The sequence below is a fragment of the Etheostoma spectabile genome, chromosome 6 (genome assembly GCF_008692095.1).
Source record: "Etheostoma spectabile isolate EspeVRDwgs_2016 chromosome 6, UIUC_Espe_1.0, whole genome shotgun sequence".
Taxonomy (NCBI): Eukaryota; Metazoa; Chordata; class Actinopteri; order Perciformes; family Percidae; genus Etheostoma; species Etheostoma spectabile.
Window position 1 is genome coordinate 26,040,742 of NC_045738.1, and position 6,852 is coordinate 26,047,593.

Sequence of the window (6,852 nt, forward strand, 5' to 3'; positions counted from 1 at the left end):
CACCCCCCCCCACACACGCACAAGAGAAGAGAAGACAACAAATGACACAATCATAATGAACAGCACAGTGTCTGATCAGGTGTGTGTGTGTGTGTGTGTGTGTGCAATTGCACGCACGCACACACACACACACCAACAAACTGAACTTTTATGAAGACAAACGGGAATCCAGAAGTGAGGAATCAGCAGAAGGAATGGGGAGACTGTGGGACCCTGACACTTAACTCAATGACATGTCCCATGTTTCAGTACAGTATGTGTTAGCTGAACTTGCCAAAATAAAGGTAGCCTAAAACTTGCATTTGGATATTTGACTTGGTAAGAAACAGCTTTCTATTTATTTATCTGACAGGGACAGTGTACATTAATGAACATTGCTGCAAATGCACCAGAATTAGCCAACAGGCTATTTTTGGATCTGTTGTCCTTGATCCTGTACATCTCATACCCCAGATGACAGGTGCAATGATAAGTTAAAGTCCAATAAGTCCTTTATCACACTGTATGATTGTGTGTCCCAGCCCAGGATAGGACATGATGCCTTTATGCTGGATTATCAAGGCGGGCCCCCCACTAAAGCACGTGATGATGGCGCAATGTCCACAAGTAGGCTCATAGAGACATGTCCTGTTTTTCACCTTTATGAGGCAAAAAAAACAGTGGCAGGTGGTCAAAAAAGGTAACTTCAGGCCCTTCACCGGGTGGCCATCACAAAGGGAACGAGGTAAGGGTAAACACAAGCCGGCGCATCCAAGTCAGGAGGGGAAGGAAATCATATATAGCATTTTATTCAACAGGACTTGTTTCACCTCATAAATACAAAGAAAGGGGCTGGCAGTCTCAGGCCAAAATGAGTTTTCAGGTTTCTCTGTAATGAAATTTATATAATGCTGTTATGCACTGTGTCACTTTTTTATTTCTTTGGGGGAAGGAAGACACAACTTTTTATTGTTTGTTACATTGATTCAGTTGAGTCTGCATACTTAATCAGACGTTTCAAAGCACTGTTCAAAGACTGTACAAAACTTGACTTTTTGGACCATAATTATCTTATTTGCATTCATTTACGGTCTATGGCAACAGGCAGATTGAAACCACTGCAATTTGCTTCACTCTGCTAATCTTGTGCGTGATGGGCAGCAAGCCTTTACATAATCAGGGTTTAAATTATCTTCCATACCAAAATGCTATCAACATTTTGGAAGCATAAAGCCCATTTTATTTGCTGCGGGAATTGGCAAGGACAATAAAATGTAATTTACCCTATATTTGCTGACCATATGTTTTTGTTTAATTTAGCAGAAATGCTCCTATCTATAATTGTAATACTTAAGGATGAATATGAAGTGACATATTCCTATCTTTGTGGAATTACTTGTAGAATCAAAGCTGTAATTTCCATCTATTTCCATCCGTCCTACAATTAAGGGTTTGAACGCCTTTATTTGCACATCATAATTTACAGCATTGTATATGTGCTATTTTAATCCATGTAACAAGGACTAAGGCCCTGAGGAGCCCGGGATTAGAGACCAGTTCTTCCCCAGGTCTCTGATAACATGCTGTGAGGGAGCAGAGACCAGCAGGTCGCCCCATACTGCTGCATCAGCTCTCCAATGCATTAGTACTTGCTTGAATAGAAAAAGATAGCAATTGCCCAGCAACTATTGCTAAAGGCAATCAGTGCAATGAATAGGCTGCCATTATGAACCATACATACACATAGCTCTGAAAAGTAATGCACTGTAATTTGCACTACAATTGCACCCCCCTCTGGCCCTCCTAGCTATTCTTGTGTTTATGGTCATATGTGTTAGTCGTTCTTTTGAAGAACAAAACCTATAGCGGTAACAATTCAAATGTCTTTTATCAAGGTTATGGTTGTCTTTTTCAACCCTTTTGTGTCTTTCCTCCAATGTTTTTCTCACTTTTCCAATGTTTTGTCGACTTGTTTTTTTTTTACATTTGTCGCTTTATTGACATGTGCTGCGATGCAGCAGAGCAGCAAACTGTAGCAGCGTGCAGTATTTCTATCACAGAAACAGACTGCGGTGAAGCTCGCCGTCCGTCACTCGTACCTCCGAGGTCAAACAAGCAGCCGTTAAAATTAAACTGCAGACAGACGGCGGCAGAGCAGAGCGACGTCTCGGGGACCACAGCAGACGTAGGAACAACATGAGCTGGTTTAACCACAAGACCAGAACACAGGACCTTCTTCCTGTATTTACTTTCTTGCACCCGCCCTCAGACAAATCCAACCAATAAGCAGGCTGGATGTTTTTGCTTGATTTTTATTGATGCAATTTGGTACGCTTGGATTTTTCCAGGTGTGAAACCAAACCAAACCGACCGAGGCCAAATGGCTCCAAGTTGACAAACTCACCAACGCAACCCAACTACAGGTGTGAAGACGCCCTCGATGAAATGTGTAAATCAAAGAAAAAAAACGCTTACAGTAATTCTGTTGGTTGCATACATCAAGGCAATACATGACAGCTTTATTTATACATCACATTTCAGCAAGTGCTTTACACAATACATTAAAGACCAGTTAAAAACAATTAAAAAGATCACTTTGTCACGGTCCAATCTCTGTATGACCAAAGCGAGAGCTGTGTCCGGGTTCTCGGCAGTAAGTTGGGCCTGTCCAGGTGAGGGTTGGCCTCCGCCAGGGCTGCGCTTTGTCACCAATCCGTTTGTAAATTTTTAGGACAGGATATCGAGGCGTAGTCGGGGCGGGGAGGGGTTGAGTTTGGTGGGCTCGGGATCTCATCGCTGCTTTTTGCGGATGAGTGGTCCTGATGGCGTCATCGGTCTGGGACCTTCAGCACTCACTGGATCGGTTCGCAGCCGAGTGTGAAGCGGCTGGGATGAGGATCAGCACCTCTAAATCTGAGGCCATGGTTCTCAGCAGGAAACGATGGAGTGCTTTCTTCGGGTGGGGGTGAGTCCTTACCCCAGTGAAGGAGTTTAAGTACCTTGGGGTCTTGTTCGCGGAGTGAGGGGACCACGGAGCGTGAGATTGGTCGGAGAATGGAGCAGCCGGTGCGGTATAACATTCCGTTTATCGCACCGTTGTGACGAAAAGAGAGTGAGCCAGAAGGCAAAGCTCTCGATCTACGGGCAATTTTCGTTCCTACCCTCACCTATGTCATGAAGGCTGGGTCATGACCGAAAGAACGAGATCCAGGGTACAAGCAGCGAAATGGGTTCCTCAGGAGGGTGGCTGGCGTCTCCCTTAGAGATAGGGTGAGAAGCCAGTCATCGGAGGGAGCTCGGAGTAGAGCCGTGCTCTCGCGTCGAAAGGAGCAGTTGAGGTGGGTTCGGGCATTGGTAAGGATGCCTCTGGGCGCCTCCCTAGGGAGGTGTTCCAGGCACGTCCAGTGGGAGGAGGCCTCGGGAAAGACCCAGGACTAGTGGACAGATTATATCTCCAACCTGGCCTGGGAACGCCTCGGGATCCCCCAGTGAGCTGGTTGATGTGGTCGGGAAAGGGAAGTTTGGGGTCCCCTACTGGGCTGCTGCCCCCGCGACCCGATACCGGATAAGCGGATGAAGATGGATGGATGGATGGATGGACTTTGTCACGGTCAGCCCATTACTTATTGTTTGTTAGTTTCTTTTCAGTTCTCCTTCACTTTAAAAAGGAGCCAGTTGAGGTGGTTCGGGCATCTGGTAAGGAAGCCTCCTGGGGGCCTCCGATACTGGATAAGCGGACGAAGATGGATGGAGTTCTTTTCCTCTCTGTTCTGTAAGTGTCCTGTGTTTTGGTCTGGGTGGCTGTGGTTGTGGTCTTTGTCATCCTGGGGTACCTGGATCTTTTGGCGCAGCTGTTCAGGGTTAGTATACTCTGCGTAAAGATCCTAACACCCTCATAGGGAATATGAAAACATCTTTACTAGAATAAGAATGGTACAAAATAAGAATAAAAGTCACAGTGCTGTGTAGGAAAACAATTTCTTGATTTAAAAAGGGCAGCATCAAAAAGAAAAGCCCTTAGCCTTGATTTAAGAGAACTGGGTTGGAACTGATCGGCAGTTTTCTGGGAGTTTGTTTCCAGATATGTGGAGCTTAAAAACTGAACGCTGCTTCTCTAGGTTTTTAGACCTGACTCTGGGGACAGAAAGCAGACCAGTCCCCACGGGCATCAGTCTGGTTTGAAATGTGCCGGTGACAGAGACGCATTTGGAAGTCCAGTTTCAGAAGTGCTGGGAACAATTTTTATTGTACATTTTTATTTTCTCGTTAGCGCAGGTCATGTTTTGAAAAATGCTGTCCTGGGCTTCTTATTGTAAATTAATAAAAATGTATACATTTACAGGTATATGTAACATCACCCCCCAATGTTACAGTTGTAGCAATGTGAAGAGAGAAGCATGGAGCCGGCGCAGCAGCAGAACAGCAGTGTCTGGGCCTGCCCTGTGAGGATAGATTTTTGTGGATTTGCTGGCATCTGCCGCTCAAAAATTATGTGTTGTGAACTTTATTTTTTTTCACTAAATTAAGCTTAAGTTTAAAAAAAGTGGTGGGAACAAAATGACTCATGACAAAATCTGATAGGTACACGTACCCCCCGTCCCCACCGAACTCAACGCCCATGCCTGTCCCAGACCACCTGAGAGGTCTAGGTGGTTTATAATTTAGCGGTAGTTCAGAAATGTATTTTGGCCCCAAATCATTCAGTGCATCATTAAACCTAAAATTGTTTAAGAATCAATCAACACACCGTACGTACAGAGAGAAGGAGAAAAGGTGGAGTGAATTAATGGGAGACAAGCCCTGGAGGAAAGTGCAGATAACTTCTGCAAAATTACAGTAATGTTCACAAGCGAGGGTGCAGCACAGCAAATCACAATATCACAACTACCTTTCTAAGTTGATTATGTTTAAAAAAAAGATATTAATTAAATAGCCTCGGGAATGAACTTATTTTGATGGAATGTGTACGTTCAAAAGTAGTTTTAGTCGTTTTTAGTCGTTGGACAGATAGTCTAGCTAGCTGTCTGGATTTACCCTGCAGAGATCTGAGGACCAGGTAACCATAGTCCTCAGATTGGACAGATAGTCTAGCTAGCTGTCTGGATTTACCCTGCAGAGATCTGAAGACCAGGTAACCATAGTCCTCAGATTGGACAGGTAGTCTAGCTAGCTGTCTGGATTTACCCTGCAGAGATCTGAGGACCAGGTAACCATAGTCCTCAGAAATCCCCCGGAAGTTAGAATGCCAACACAAAAGAAAGTGTAAAGTGACAGACATCCAGCAGAAATGAGGACCGGCACAGGTGTGCCGCTCTGGCATTTCACAGGTGAGGAGGACTCTGGCTTTCATCTTTCAGGTGGCGGTGAAGGAATGCGCGGCCACAGTGATGTCTTGCTCCATCAAGACAGAAGTCCATAGATCTGTGGTGAGTGAAACACTCCAATCTATCATGTGAGATTCTAATTGGACTTACTGTGTAATATTGTTCTACAGTGTGGAATCCAAAGGGATAACATGGTAACAGGGAGGTGTGTTCAGGTGCAATCTGGATATATAGCTATCGTAAGGCAACAAAAACCTGGTCTAAAGTCAGTAACGCAAATCCGCCATGATAACAGCAATGCTCCAAGGTCCATGCACGCCTGGCTGTTAAAAGGAATGGGAGAGGACCTTTGATTGGTTGATTGCATGTTACGCCCAAAACACACCTATAATTAAGTCCAACCCTTTGAACCAAGCGCCTGCTGCACAGACCCTTTTTTCCGCCGTCGGACTAGCAAAAGTGGATTGGGAAACGCCCTAAACGCACCTAAGTTTGTTAAAATAGGGCCCACTATGTTTTATTGAGTTAGTACTACAGTGGGACATGTGAAGGTGTAAATATGAAACTGAGTACAAGGAAGTAACTGGAGTAATGAGGCAAGCTGAAAGAGGAAAGGGCAACATACAGCATCATCTCCAAACACTGTCTTGACAAGTATTATGGTATCATCATCAACATCATCATCAACATCATCATCATCATCATCATGTCTTTTGTGCTATGATCTCATTCGCTCCCTGGATCGGCACAGCCCAGCTTCTGTACACTGACTACTACGTCTGTCTTTGTGACACTGTATTTTTGGGAAGTCTGGGCCTTTATTTACAATCAAGAGACATGAAGAATGATATGCAAAAAAGGTCTATGATCTATAGCCACCAGAACAACCCTAGTTCTTTAATATATTTTAGAACAACAGTGCATCAAATGACAATGTGGAAAGAATGTGACAATGTCAAATGGGTTGCTGGTAGCGATGAACCTACAGAGAATCATCAGCTGACTCTGCAGCTCCCCTCGGCTGTACACAGCTTTACAGTTACAGCTCATTGTTTATCCATCCGGCCCACAGCTTCTAGTTCTAGTTCACTCTCACCGCTGCAGCTGCTTTTAGCGAAAAAAATCCCGCTGTACCCTACCTGCTCAACAGCAGACAGACACAGTTAGAGACGAGCTGGTGAACAGAGTGGAGCATTTAGCGGTGCAAGAGACAGGTATTTTTGTCAGGAGATAGGAGAACCCCAAAACAGAGCTGAAAGAGAAACATTTGGACCAGAAACGAAGCTCCGGATGAATGATCATGTTGGTCTGTCACTGCTGGATGTGGAAATAAGAAACTTTGTCCTAACAAGTTTACTCTATCAACTTCAAATGTGATATGTCAACATTGTGGTCACACCATGTTTCCCCAACCATAAAGTTTTATGTGACAAACTTTAATTATGTTGGCACCATAACAGGTTTGGTAAAAGGCACAATTAATTACTGCCCAAAATGTTTGATTATGACCATATGTACACTACCGGTCAGAAGTTTGGGGTCACTTAGA